Raw genomic sequence first — 15,053 nt, forward strand, 5'->3', positions numbered from 1 at the left:
GTCAAGTTTCCTCCACATCAAGACTACCAGTCATCAAGTGCCTCCTGGAGATGGCTGTGATTGACTGCCTATAGAAATGCTTGTCCTGGCCAAATATATTGATTAAAACCTGGCTCCCACTCACATTCCACTATCAATTTTCCCCCTCCTGTTCTCAAGTGTATCTTTCAATAAAGATTTTTTTTAACTCTCTACATCCAACTATGCTATAAAACAGGAAGTATTTAAGGACATGTGATATATGGTTTATTCAGATTGAGTTGTCGAGACAAGCTATGTTGGTGTAAGAGTTCAAGGTCATTTGAATGACAGGATTTCATAGGCGCTATTAGAATTTTGGTTCATAAAATGGTATCAATGTGAAATTAAACAATCAGGAATAATCAAAATATGAATTTGATTAAAATCAGAGCTTCAACTTGAATTTGCCTGCATTAACAGGACAGAAGAATATAGGAAGGATATTCCAGGAAGAGAAAATGCCATGAGTGGGAGCATGGTGTGTGCCAACATACACATGTGTGCCTGAATGTGCTGGAGAGGGGCTTGGGGAACGGGAAGCTGGGAATGGGTCACGGCTTTGACTGTCATTCTGTCCTTACTTCTCATCTTGCCTTTCTGTTTCCTCAAGGCATCAAATTAGGGGAATTATTGTTGGAATTTACCTCTCAGAAGTGGTAAAAAAAACCCACAAATTTTCCTAAAGTATAGAGACACATTCTCCTTTATTTCATCTCATCTGTGGCGCCAAGGGCTTAGAATTTGAGGACAGATTCTGATCAGGCCCTTCTGCTTCTGAGCTTTGTGACTTCATGCGTGTAGGGGTTTTTTAGCCTCTTTGAATCTCATTTAATTCATTTGTAAATGGAGATTCTTAAGACTTTCCTTGCAGAGTTGGAAGGATTGAATGAATTCATGTTGTGTCTGTGTCTGACAGTGGCCATGGTGTTAATTTTTCTATAGTGGTTGTTCCTATGAGATTTATTTATGTATGAATTTTTTACTGGAGGCCATTTTCCTCTGCGACCTCTTGGTTCAGCTTCTTTCTTCCAAGCCTTACTTACCTTTGTTTCATTGGCAGAGAGTCTGTTACATACATGATAGGTAGTCAATTGAAACTTGATGAATAAATGAATGGATGGATGAAGCAAAGACTGCTCTGAACGCTTGCTTCGGGAGAAGATCTGAGAGAAGGTTATGTGTTACTCGGCTTCCATTGGGTTCCAGTTATCCTTTGGCCTTTGTTAACTGAGCTCACAGCAGGCCTTGATCACTATTCCAACTCTAATGTTTCAAGAATGGCTTCCGGGATCTGGGCTGGGAGAAAATAACAGAACTTGGCTTTGAGTGTCATGAACAAAGGAGCTCTGAACACTCTTCTAATAGTATTTTATCACAATTTTTTCTCCCACCGTGTACTGTTTCTTGCATCCTTGCTGCTAGATATTGATTGAAAGTGACTAAAAAGGGAAAAATGAAATCACCCTGGGTTGTGTTTCCTATAGAGCATGAGACAGAGCAGTGGGAGGGGAAGAAGGGAAGCAGATATGGAATATGGTTTGGACAAGAGAAAAGAAGGGAGAATAAACAGGAAAAAAAAAAGATTATAGTAGCCAGGAAGAAGGAGAAACACCTGGAAAATGTTCCTTTGTCAATTCTTAGAATCTAAGACCCCTAAAGGAGGTTCTGAACTCTTTTTGAATATTAGGAGGGGACCTAATTTTATTTTACATCTTCTCTATCCATTCATCCTTTAATGGACACTTAGGTTGTTTCCATTTCTTAGATATCTACACTAATAAAAGGGTAATATGCTAATTAGACCGGATCAACCAGACCTCTTCCGGACAAAGCCATGGTGATGGGGGCCGAGGCAGAGGCAGTTAGAGGCAATCAGGCTGGCAGGGGAGCAAGCAGTTAGGGGCAAGATCAGGCTGGCACGGTGGAGCGAGCAGTTAGGGGCGAGATTAGGCCAGCTCGGGAGAGTAAGCAATTATGGGGCAATCAGGCTGGCAGGGGAGGGCAGTTAGGCAGCAATTAGGCAGGCAGGCAGGGGGGATTAGGGGCATTCAGGCAGGCAGACAGGTGAGCGGTTAGGAGCCAGTGAGAGAGCGTGCAGACCAGGCTGAGGGACACCACCCCACCTTCATGAATTTCATGCACCAGGCCTCTAGTTGTAAATAATACTACAGTGAACATAGGGATGCATATACCTTTTTAAATTAATGTTTCGGTATTTTTTGGATAAATACCAAGAAGTGGAATAGTGGATCATATATTAGCTCTACTCTTCATAACTAAGGAACCACCACACTGTTTTTCAGAGTGGCTGTCGAATTCACAGTCCCACCAACAGGGCACTAGGGTGCCTTTTCTGCACATGCTCTTCTACAGCTGGCATCGCTTGTCTTTCAGATGATGGCCATTCTAACAGCGGTGAGGTGATATCTCGTTATGGTTTTGATTTGCATTTCTCTAATAATTAGTGATGAACATCTTTCAATGTGTCTATTGGCCATCTGCATGCTTTCTTTGGAAAATGTTATCAGATCCTCGGCCCATTTTTGGGGGGAGGGGCTGGAGTTTTGTTTTTTTTATTGTTGAGATGTAAGAGTTCTTTATATATTGGATATTCACCCCTTATCAGATGTATGATTGGCAATTATCTTCTCCCCTTGAGCAGGTTGCTCTTTTTTGTTTTGTTGGCAGTTTCCTTCTCTGTGCAAAAGTTTTGTATTTTCATGTAGTGCCATTTGTTTATTTTTGCTTTTGTCTCCCTTGTCGTTGGAGTCGACTACACAAAAACATCAATAAACCTACATCTAGGGCCTTACTTTTAGGGACTTTCAGCAACACACAGGCATACTTAATAATTGTATTTGGGGTTGCCTTTGTGGAGATTCATATCCTAGATGATTGATTCAGGCTTCACTGACTCCCCTAGGGCTCACAAACCTGACCACCCTCCTACTTTTTGTTGGTCACAGGACATTTGCATTGAATGATCCAGAGGTCAATGAAAACGGCTTTGATAACAATGGAAATCTCTTGCGTAGGCAAGGAGATGCTGAGTGTGTAAAGTGATTTCAGAGATGTTGCACACTTTCAAATGCCAACTGAATAGGCTGAAAACATAAATACATATAACCAAGTTTTTCATTTCTTGTGAGATATTGGATAGCACAGGCTAAAGTGTTCTTAGTGGGTTCTCGATAAATATGACCCACCCACCAGGACTGAAAGACCACAGAGCCAGGTGGCATCTCAAACATCACTACCTTTACCCTAATCTAAGCATTCGCCCCAGGACCTAGGTCTGCACTCATGTTTCATCTTTCGGCTGAGATGAAAGCTTGAGGGTGACTAAGGAGTTGTCAGACAACTTCAATACCTAGAGACATATCCATTCCTGAAAGACAGAGGTGGAGATCACGTCTAATCCAGCCCTGAGATGAAATCCCCCAGGTCTAAGCTGTTTTTACAGCAGTAGCTAACACCCTGGGCCCTTTGAAAAGACTGGAGGCGACTTAGAGGATTTATGGATAGCAGGTCAGATCTGGATGGCAGCTAAATTCTAGTTTAGTCCTTCAGTGTGATGATGATTTGCCATTTTCAGCCACGTCCCACTAGGTTCTGCCTCGGCTTGAGAGATTGCCCTTGGATCGATACTTCCAGTGCAGCGGCTCAGGCTGCCGTTTCCACAGTGTGGGAAGGAGGCTCAGGCTGTTATTAAGCTCCGGGAAGAGAGGGAGATCTGGAGATGAAGGTATAATTTGTGGAGCCAGGAAGGCTTCTGGCCTCAGAAGTGGCAGACAAAACCTTTGTTGCCTTTACATTAGATGGGCTCTCTATGGAGTCCGCAATTATGAGGAAATGAATGAAATGCCCACCATAATATGCCTTCTGTTTCTCTGCAATTCAAGTAGGCCTACTTTTAAAAAATGTAATGAAAGGAACCTTCCACTACATTAGCAATGCTGTATTTCTTACTGTGGGGAATGAGCACACAGTTCCCTTTGCATTGTATTATATATCTGTGCTACATCTTAAATGTCACATAACATTTTCAAAGGCAAGGAAAGAATCTAATGCATGACTCGATGGCTGGCTGATAGTGATGTTACGATCATTTTCCTTTACCAATAAATTTTATTTCTGGTCATATGAAATGGGGTGGGTCGGACAAGTCAAGTTATGGAGGTGCAGTGACAAGACTGAAGGTTCACCTTTCAGCCTTTGCTGGTGCAGTTACTGGGCCGCATTGCTGAGGCACACTGTGAATTGTTGGTGTAACAGTTACATTCATGTACATGCATACCACTATTGTTAGAATCATGTGTCTGTGTTTTTTAAACATGGGAGGAGTGTGGGCTTTTCTGACGGGGGAGGAGCCCTGCTGGTGAGCTGCTCCAGCGCAGAGAACTCTGAGCTCAGAGAAAGAGTTTCTAGACCAGGGGTGGGCAAACTTTTTGACTCGAGGGCCACAATGGGTTCTTAAACTGGACCGGAGGGCCGGAACAAAAGCATGGATGGAGTGTTTGTGTGAACTAATATAAATTCAAAGTAAACATCATTACATAAAAGGGTACGGTCTTTTTTTTCAATAGTTTTATTCACTTCAAAAGGGCCAGATCCGGCCCGCGGGCCGTAGTTTGCCCACGACTGTTCTAGACAGATCCACAGCAAATGGGCCAAGGGAAGTGCGTTCACAGAGCCCTCCCGTCCCTTCTTAAAGACCAAATGCAATGCAAGTGTGACTCCGGTGAACTGGGACTCCTCAAAGGCTTTAAGCAGAATTTGTATGTTCTAATGAGGGTCAGTGTTGATGAGCCCTTCTTCTGTTCCTAAGCTCTTTACCTATATTCTCACTTAATCTTCCCAGCAGCCCTATGTGACAGGCACTATGATTATACCCATTTTACTGATAAGAACATTGAAGCTCAAGAGGGTTAAGTAACTTGTCCAAGTTCCTCTAATATTAGTTTCCTGAGGGCTGTCTAACTTCAAAGCCTATGTGTTTAGACAATATGCCAGGCCATACCCATTGTCAGCAATCCGAAGGCTCTGATTGATTGATTCCTGGACAGTGGTACAGGGTTAGAGAGCTCCAGTCAGGCCAAAGTACAGTCAGGATCTCCACAAGCTCCTGAATATTTCAGCACTACCTATCTTCATAAGACTTATCATCCCCATTAAACTAGAAGGTAACCGTCATTTACTAATAAGATTCCTAAACTGTGTGATAGGAATTGGCCTTTTTATAAATGTTTGGCTAGAAGTAAGAGGGTGGAATGGAAGTTCTGACGTAGTATGATTCAGAAAACTATTTTATATTTCTCTTAAGATTTCCCAGATGTATTTCAATTTAGTGATAAACAATAAGAAGTGGAGGAAGGGAAGATACTTCAATCACCTGACAAATAATGCTAAAAAAATGCGTCCCTTTCGAATATGTAAGTCATCTTTTAAAATTCAAATGTCCTTGGGTGGGATGACTAACAGAATTAATTGAAAGGAAATCAAATCCAACAGAATGGTTACATGTCTGGGCTGTGGGTTCATACAGCTCCGGAACAAACTCAGCTATCTCATAATTGATGATTGGTGTAGAGAGAGGACAGATAGACAATTCAAACCATCCTGTCACCCAACGCACTTGCCCCCGGTGGTAATTAAATATGTACCATCTGTATCCGTTATAATTTTCTCAAATTCAAGTAACAGAAAATTCAATACAAACTTATTTTTAAAAATTGGTTCTGCTTTAGGCATCGTGAGCTCCACGCCGAGCAGTATTCCATTGGGATTGGAGTGTCTCTCCTTCTCTTGGCTCCTCTTTGTTCTCTGTTGGCTCTGCTCAGATGGACCCTCCGGGTGGCTGCAAGCGAGTCCAGTCTCTCATGCAGTTTCCAGTTCAGAACTGGAATGCTTTTTTTCTTGAGTCTTCAAAGCAAAGCACCGGGGTAAGCTTTGCATGGACATGTTGGCTTGGCTTATGTCATGGCCCCATTGCTCAACCATCTACTCAGGTGAAGAGGATGCTAGCTCTGTGCTTCGCTCCCCCACAAATCATGTCGCATCTGCATAGGGAAGAGCGACTTCCTAGAGACAATTGGAGAGCTTTTCCACTACAGAGAGGGGGTTGATGAATTAATTGTAGGCAGGCAAACCCCCAAAATTCTACACATACAGCTTCTCTTCAGGAAGATGTGTGCACTGCTGGGCATGAATAAAGCTCACTCCATCCCTGGGAAAGAATATAGGTTCTCCCTAAAGGGAGGCTTGCCGGCAGCTGATGGATGGGTCCGCTGCTTCCCAGTCTGTCCCGAGCTCTGCTTTTGCTGCTGACTTGAAAAGTCCCCTCCTGCATAGCAATTACACCTGGCACACTCCCTTGGGAGCATGAGGGGACATTTTCTCCATCCTTTCTTAAAGATGCAATTGTTTCTGACAGCCAGTGTCATCTGCAGTGACAGATGTCACGTTCGACTCTCATTCACGGCAGACAGCTGAGTCCAAGGAGACTGCTAGACCAAGGATGGTTTTAACTCTTACCTACAAAAGCCAGAGCCCAGAAAGGTTGGGGCTCATGGGACTCTCACAGTAACATGTGTTACAGGACGAGGGCTGTGGGTCCAATCACACCTCACCAGCCACCACGTGCTCTGCAGTTCAAGTGCACTGCAACGCAAACTCCAGGCGGGGCGAGCACTGGGGATTGCTGTTTGCTTCGCCTTTTGTGGCTCTTTGTGGTGAGCACAGTGCTGGGCGGGCAGTAGAAGTTAAGGAAATATTTGTTGAATAATTTAGTGAATGACAGAATATAGAAATTTTAAATGAAATTTAGTACTCATCTGGGTGTGTGTGAGTGGGGTCTGTCATTTTTATCTATTGTTCATATGAGAAATTGAGGCACAATGGTTATAGAATTTGTAGAAAACCCAACAGAAAATTAATACCATGGCTGTAATAAAGATTATTTTAGCCTAGCCAGTGTGGCTCAGTGGTTAAGCATTGACCTATGAACCAGGAAGTCACAGTTCTATTCCCAGTCAGGGCACATGCCCGGTTGCAGGCTTGATCCCCAGTAGGGGGTGTGCAGGAGGCAGCCAATCAATAATTCTCTCTCATCAGTGATGTTTCTATCTCCCTTCCTCTCTGAAATCATAAGAATATACTAAGTAATTAATTAATTGATTTTTTTATTGATTTCAGAGAGGAAGGGAGAGGGAAATAGAGAGATGAGAATCACTGACCATGCCTCCTGCCTGCTTCCCACTGGGGATCGAGCCCACAACCCCGGCATGTGCCCTTGACCGAAATGGAACCTGGGACCCTTCAGTCCACAGGTCAACGCTCTATCCACTGAGCCAAATCAACTAGGGCTAATTAAATTTTTTGAGAGAGAAGGAAGAAGGATAGAGAGATGGAAACGTTGATGAAAGAGAAACATCAATTGGCTGCCTCCGGCACTCCCTCTACTAGGGTTTGAGCCCAAAACCAGTATATGTGTCCTGACTGGAATCGGACTGGGGACCTCTTAGTTCATGGGTTGACACTCAACCACTGAGCAACACCAGCCAGATGATAACAATATATTTTTGAAAATATTATTTGAATGCTATTTTTTGAAGTCTCTTATGGGAATTACTCAATTGTCTCAAATATCTTCCCTGTTTATAGTGTTCTCTATTTACTACAGAATTACTGTTTTGAGACATGTTTACATTTTCATTTTGATGCTGAACCTCACAGCTAATAAATATATCCCTCAGCCTACAGAGGAGAAATAGAGACTAAGTATGTAATGTGACTTGTTCATAAGCACAAATAGTACCAAGAATCAACCTGAATTCTTCTGATCCCAGGTTTGATGCTCATCTCCACTGAGAAATGCTACTTTGTAATCTACTGAGTTTGGGGTATTGTCTGCTTTTCTTGAGTCTCAACAATCTTCGTCTAATGAACTTGGCCTCTGACATATCCATTTACTGAGTTTTGATGCTGCATCGTTATAAAACAAGAGCAGTCAAGAGCATTATTTCCACAATTATGACTGATGCTGAACTTAATCTAGACTTCTTTTCAGAAATAAGTTAATAAATAGAATGTAAGGCTAAAGATCACCATAAGCATCATTCCCTTTGGAAGTTGAGATATCTGAGTCACAACTTTTTAATGTATAATTTTTCTGGCAGAAAAGCAACTTTTTGTTTTGATTACTCATAACAAATAAGGACATGAAGATAATGAATTTTGAATATGTTTTCTGTACTTCCTGACTTCTGCATTTTTATGGATTCTGCTGCTTCATAACTGGGGATACCATGACTCTTGCATCCTAATTTTACTACAGAGGACTAAACCTACCTTATAGCTCCATTTTTAAGGGAAAAAAAATCAAGTCAATACCTTAAGCTTCAGTTCTGATCACCAACCATCTTATTTCAGGCTGCTGTAAAAAAGCACCATAGACGAGTACCTTATAACAACAAAACTTCTTTCAGGCAATTCTGGAGGCTTGAAGTCTAAGGTCACAGTGCCAGGATCAGGTGTGGCGACAACCCTTTACTGGTTTGCAGACAGATGATGGCTGATCTCTTGTATCCCCACAGGATGGAAGGAGAGACATGGCAAAAACTGTTTTGTGACTCTCATAATGATACTAATCCCATTCATGAGGACTCATGACCTCATCTAATCCTAATTACTTTTCCGAGTCCCACTTCCTCATACTATCACATTGGGGGATAGGGCTAAATCTTACCATTGAAGGGATACACTCAGATCATAACACCAACCGTCAACATTTCTTTTTAAGTTCTCTCATTCAAATCCGTAAAATTCAGAATCTTGTTAGTTCAGCTCATTGGCTGCCTCTATACTGAGTGCTAACCCAGGCCCACCCCACTGGGGTTTCAGCAGGGTACCCACTGCCCTTGGAGCAAAGCCTCTCTATAGTTTGGGGACTATTTAGAAATGTACATGTCTCTCTAAGACATTGTCTTTGGGGGCTCCTTATCAGTTAGTTGGGACTTTTAGTTAAAGGTGATTTTTTAAAACCCATTATTAAAACAGTAATTTAAAAATAAAAGGGAATATTTGTCCTTGATTCAGACTGTTATCTGTGTTAGCACGTGTCAGTGTCTTTCTCTCTCTTCCTCTTGGCTCATCTTTCCTGTTTGCCACTATCAAGTAAAACCCTCCCATATATAGCCCATGGAAGCAGAAAGCTTACATTTTTACATTTCTAAGTTTAGCAAAAAAAAAAGAAAGAAAGAAAGAAAGAAACTCTGCCTCTATATGGATATAAAACATAAGTCCTAGCAAAAAGAACCCAGATGTGTCTTAATGGCTTATATTTGGGTTATATCTCATTCCTGATCCAATCGCAGTGGTTGGGACAAGTGTGGAGGCAATAAAATGCCCAAATAGGTCAGAGTGAGTACTTATTAGAGATGAGTTAAAATCAGTACCTCAGAAATATTATGGACTCTAAATGAGTCGGGGTGGGGGTGGAGGGAAGGTATCCAGAGGAAAATGAGGGGGCTTGCCTCAGGAGAATATAAATGAATCTTTCAATTCCAGGTTAGGACACTAGGTTTTGAGCCTCAAAGGGAAATAAAGGTTACCATTCTAGGTCACAAGTACTGTCATCATGAATGAAATCAGAGATACAGAGGAAATACAGCTTTTTCTACATGGACCCTGGTCTAAGACCTGTAACAAGACTTCCACTTGGCACTTTGCAGGGTGAGAGCCTCTCCCAGACATGAACTTGTGAGCTTGGTGACAGCTGCCCTGCCACAGAAGAGCCAGTCTCCTCATCTTAACAAGGCAGGATGAGTTCTGTTGAAAGAAGGCCCATTAAAGGAAGAATTTTAGTCTTACAAGAAGTAAAGAGGGAAGAACAGAAGACTGAATGTGGGAAGAGGCAGAACGTCTGAACGGAATGGATTTTTTAAAGTTTTCATTTCATTCCTGATTAGTTGCATGACCTCCAGTGAAGTACTTAGTACTCTGGGCATCGGTTCCTTGCTCTGAAAAATGATGGAATTGGGTTAGTTGATCCCTTAATCTACTTATGTTAGGGTTTAAACGGTGCTTCTTTTTTAAAAAATTATCTTTATTTTTGAAAGTATTACAGTTGTCCCCTTTCTTACACTATTGACCTCCTCCACACCACCCCCTCTCCCCCAGGCCTTCACTACACTATTGGCTGTGTCCATGGGTTATGCATATATGGATACAAGTTCTTCAGTTGATCTCTTCCCACTCACCCACCCACCCCCAGCTTCCCTCTCAGGCTCGACAGTCTGTTCCATGCTTCCGTGTCTCTGGATCTATTTTGTTCATCAGTTTATTTTGTTCATTAGATTCAGAGAAGGCTAAGCCCTATTTTGTAAAACTACTGTTTGAAATTCTCTGCTATTTAGATAGTCCCTTATTCGATAAAGTCAACTCTGCTATTATTTTTAGATAGCCCTTTATTCTGAAAAAAATAATTTTGCTTTCTAGCCTTCTTGAATAATAAGATAAACTTAGCTGTTTGACCTTGTAGGTCAGAGACTAGATGCTCCCATGCTCTCATGCCATGCCAGACGTATTTTTTAATTAAATAGAACTGTGTTGTTTTCAAGGCCACAAGCTTCCAGTGAGATAACCACTAAGCACACATAGGGCTGACTCTTTAATAAAAAGGAAACCTCTGCTTGTTACTTGGCTCAGAATTTGAAAGACATTTTTTTCTCTGAGACCCACTGGTATATAATAAAGTGGAACTCCATCTCTCTAAGCGTTGCTTGGTTTTTCTCCAGTCTTCTGCAACAATTCTATATATGAGTGAGATCATGTGATACTTGTCTTTCTCTGACTGGCTTATTTCACTTAGCATAATACTCTCCAGGTCCCTCCATGCTGTCTCAAAGAATAAGAGAAAGGATCAGGCCATGGGCTGACGCTCTATCTGCTGAGCCAAACTGGCTAGGGCTCTGCAATTATTTCTTCAAACATGTTCTCTATCCCTTGTTCACCTTTTTCTCCTTCTGTAACTCTTATGATGTGGATATTGTTATGTTTCATGTTGTACCACAGCTCCCTTAAACTGTCCGCCTGATTTTTAATTTTTTTTTTCTTTTTGGTTCTCTAGTTGAGTGATTTTTTTCTACCCTGTCTTCTAAATCATTGATCCAATCCTCAGCTTCTCTAATCTGCTGTTTATTCCTTCCAATGTATTCTTTACTTCTGCTATGTCAGCTGTCACCAACCGGTAGTCTGCGGACCACTGGTGGTCCGTGAGGTCCAAAAGGTTGGCGACCACTGTGCTATGTCATTTTCAACTGGTCAATTTTCATAGTTTCTATATATTTTCTCATTCTGTTGAGCATTCTTATAATCATTACTCTGAACTCTACATCTGATTAATTATTTCCATTTCATCTAGCTCTTCTTCAGGAGAATTTTCTGTTTCTTTCATTTGGGGCTTATCTTTTTGTCTCCCCATTTTGACTGCCTGTTTAGGTTTGTTGCTCTGTATTATGTAAGTCTGTTATGACTTCCAAACATTTTGAAGAGTCTCTAGTGCAGGCCAGTATCAGATGCTGTTTGTGACCGGCCCTGAGCGCCCTGTCTGGAACTATCAGCGATCCACAGCTTGTGGCTCGGTGCCTTTGGAGAGGACCAAGGTGCACACCAAGGGCTGCTTTTCCTACCCCAGGTCCAGAAGAAGATCAGGCAAAGACTCAAAGCAACCAAAGATCCATCTCTGACTGCAGGCTGACTGTTATTCTCAATCTCTTAATGAGCCTCAGGCTATAGAACACAGCAAGGCATAAACTCCACAGGGTAGAGCTAGAAGTTTTCCAAGGAGTGGGGCAATTGCTTCCCCTTCCCCCAGGCAAAAGCTGCCTGATGGTAAAGGTCTCCCTGAGAAAGATGTCCTCTGTAGTATGAGGGAATGACTCAGCATAAACTGTACTTCTTTTACTAGCTTCTTAAGAAAGAAACTTATCTAATTGATTTTAGAACTTTCTTGTTTGCTAATATAGGCATTAAAATCTATATATCCCATTATAAGCACTACTTTTGCTGTATCCCACAAATTTTGATTTGCTGTGTTTTTCTTTTACTCTAGTTCAAAATATGTTTTCATTTCCCTTGAGATTTCCTCTTTAATCAATGGATTATTTATAAGGACATTATTTAATTCCCAAACATCTGAGTATTTTTCTAGGCATCCTATTGTTAATAATTTCTAACAGTATTGTTGTGGTCAGAGAATTTCAATTCTGTTTATTATTCTAAGACTTGTTTTATGACCCAGCATATGACTAAGTTCCATGAGCATTTGAAAAGCACATATATTCTGCAGTTGTTGGGTATAGTGTTTTATAAATATTCATTAGGCAAAGTTGTTTGATAGCATTGTTTGAATATTCTCTATGCTTACTGAGCTTTTTTGTCTATGTGTATTCTATTAATTCATGAGGCAAGAATTATATATTTTTTTCTTTAGTTCTATCAGATTTTGCTTTATACATTTTAGGTTAAAATTAGATGCATATCAATCTGGGATGTTCATGTCTTTTTGTTGTTGTTATTCATGTCTTTTTGATGACTTGACTGTTTTTAATTAGATAATGTGCTCCTTTATGTTTGATAATTCTCTTTTTCTTGAAGTCTACTTTACCTGATATTAGTGTAGTTCATACAACTTTCTTATGCTAAGTGTCTGTATACTATCTTTTTTCCATCCTTGTGTTTTCAACCTGTTCATGGCATCATAATTAAAGTGGTGCTTCTTCTAAACATCATTTTAAAATTCAGTCTGATAACTTCATACTTTAAATTGTAGAATATAATCTGGTTACATTTTAGGCAGTTATTGACATAGTGGGGTTTAAGCTCATCATCTTGGGTATTTGTTTTCTATTTGACCAATGTGTGTGTGTCTGTGTGTGAGTCTGTGTGTGCATCTTTCCTTCCTGTCTTCTTCAGATGAATAGATAACAGCCAGTAGCTGGTCCATCCTTGCTGCTTGACACAGTCACTGGAGGGAAATAACATCTGCACAGCATATGTTTCAAGGGACCTGGTGTATATGGCATACTGTTCTTAATATGTTTGCTCCCCTTCTTAGTGCTATGTGTTTTAATCAAGGTCACCTCTCTGAGAAAGGTTGTTTCCCCAGGTGGGATATTTCCCTGGAGTTAGGGATTAACAGGACTAAGGAAGGGAATAAAACCCCTTAACTAAGTGCCAGGCGGGTAATTAATCATTTTAACTACAAACAATCACTTAGGATAATCTCCTTCAGTTGCTTTCTTGAAGCTTAACAGAACAATAGAGTAGTGACTTTGGAATGGAGATAACAAACAACCTAACCTTTGGAATAGAATGGATAGGATTAAAATCAACTGGTATAAATACAGATGTAACAGGACAATAAAGACAGAGTCTGGCTAGAGAACCTGGCTGGAGAACCTGGCTAGAACCTGGCTAGGCTGCTGATCAACTGAACGCTGTCTCTGAGTCATTCCTTCTTCGCCGACTCCGTCCACACCTTTGGGGACCCCTGGACCTGCTGGGGTTGAATCCGAACAGATAACTTTTGAAAATTTTATCTATTAAAAAATATTAGTTTTATACTTTATGCATTTTTAGTTATATATCTAGAGAGTACAATGTTCATTTTTAACTTGGTGATGTCAACCTTTAAGTAGTATTGTACTACTTTGTGATGGAGTACCACCCTATCACAGTATATTCCAGTTCCCACCTCCATTCTTCAAAGTCTTGTCATCTTATTTTACTTCTACATATTCTATAAACCCCACTGAATATGGTTATTCTTTCTTCATTTGAACAATTAAAATTGTTTAAAGAAATATATTATTGCTGATAAATAGATAGGTAATAAAAAGCCCTCCACATTTACCTACACCTTTATCCTTTCTGGTGCCCTTCATTCCTCCCTGAATCTGTAGGCTTTGCATCTGACCTCATTTTCTTTCCGCCTGAAGGACTTCTTTTAGCATTCTAACAGTGCAGGTATGCTGAAAATGAATTATCTCTAATAAGTCCAAATGTCTTTCTTTTGCTTTCATTTTTGAAGACCATTTTCACTGAACACCTTAGTCTAGCTTGACTGTTCATTTTTCAATACTTAAAAGATGATGTTTTATTGTCTCTGCCTCTATTGTTTCTGAGAAGTCACCTGAAATTCTTATTGTTGTTCCTCTATGTGTGATATGTATTTTCCTCCCTTTGACTTTAAATACTTTTAATCTTTGCTTTTTAGCAGTGTGACCTCTCTGTGTCTGATGACGGTTTCCTTTGGATTTATCCTGCTGACTAGAGCTGTGGGGTATGTTTATCAATCTATTTATTTTGCCCTATATTTATATTCTCTCTCTCTCTCTCTCTCTCTCTCTCACTCACTCTCTCTCTCTCTCCTCTCTCTCCTTTTTCTGGGACTACAATTATATATATAGTGAATCACAGATTGCTGATATTTTGTTATGTATTTTTCTCTTTGGGTTTCAACTTGGATAATTTCTCTTGGCCTATTTTTAAGTTCACGGATCCCTCCATCTACTATGTTCAGTCTGATGTTAAACCCACCAAATAAACTTTCCATTTCTGACATTATTTTTTTATTTCTACCATTTCAATTTGGTTCTTTTTTTTCTTTTTTTAAAAAAATTTTTTATTGTAAGTATTGCTGTTTTATTATTTGAAATAAAATATTTCCAAACGCTAAAAAAAAAAAATTATTGATTAAGTTATTATGTATGTGTCCTTATCCCCATGTTACCCTCTATCCCCCCTACTCATGCCCTCACCCCACTGTTGTCCGTGTCTATTGGTTAGGTCTATATGCTTGCATATAAGTCCTTTGGTTGTCTGGTTCTTTTTTAATACCTTCTGCTGAAATTCTCCACCTGTTTACACACGTTGTCCACTATTTTTTCTAGGTTTTCACCTATTTTTATCATTATTTTAAATTCCCTGTCTTACACTACTAACATTTGAGTCATCTCTGAGTCTTTCCC

This window comes from Myotis davidii, unplaced genomic scaffold (assembly GCF_000327345.1).
Source record: "Myotis davidii unplaced genomic scaffold, ASM32734v1 scaffold189, whole genome shotgun sequence".
Classification (NCBI taxonomy): Eukaryota; Metazoa; Chordata; class Mammalia; order Chiroptera; family Vespertilionidae; genus Myotis; species Myotis davidii.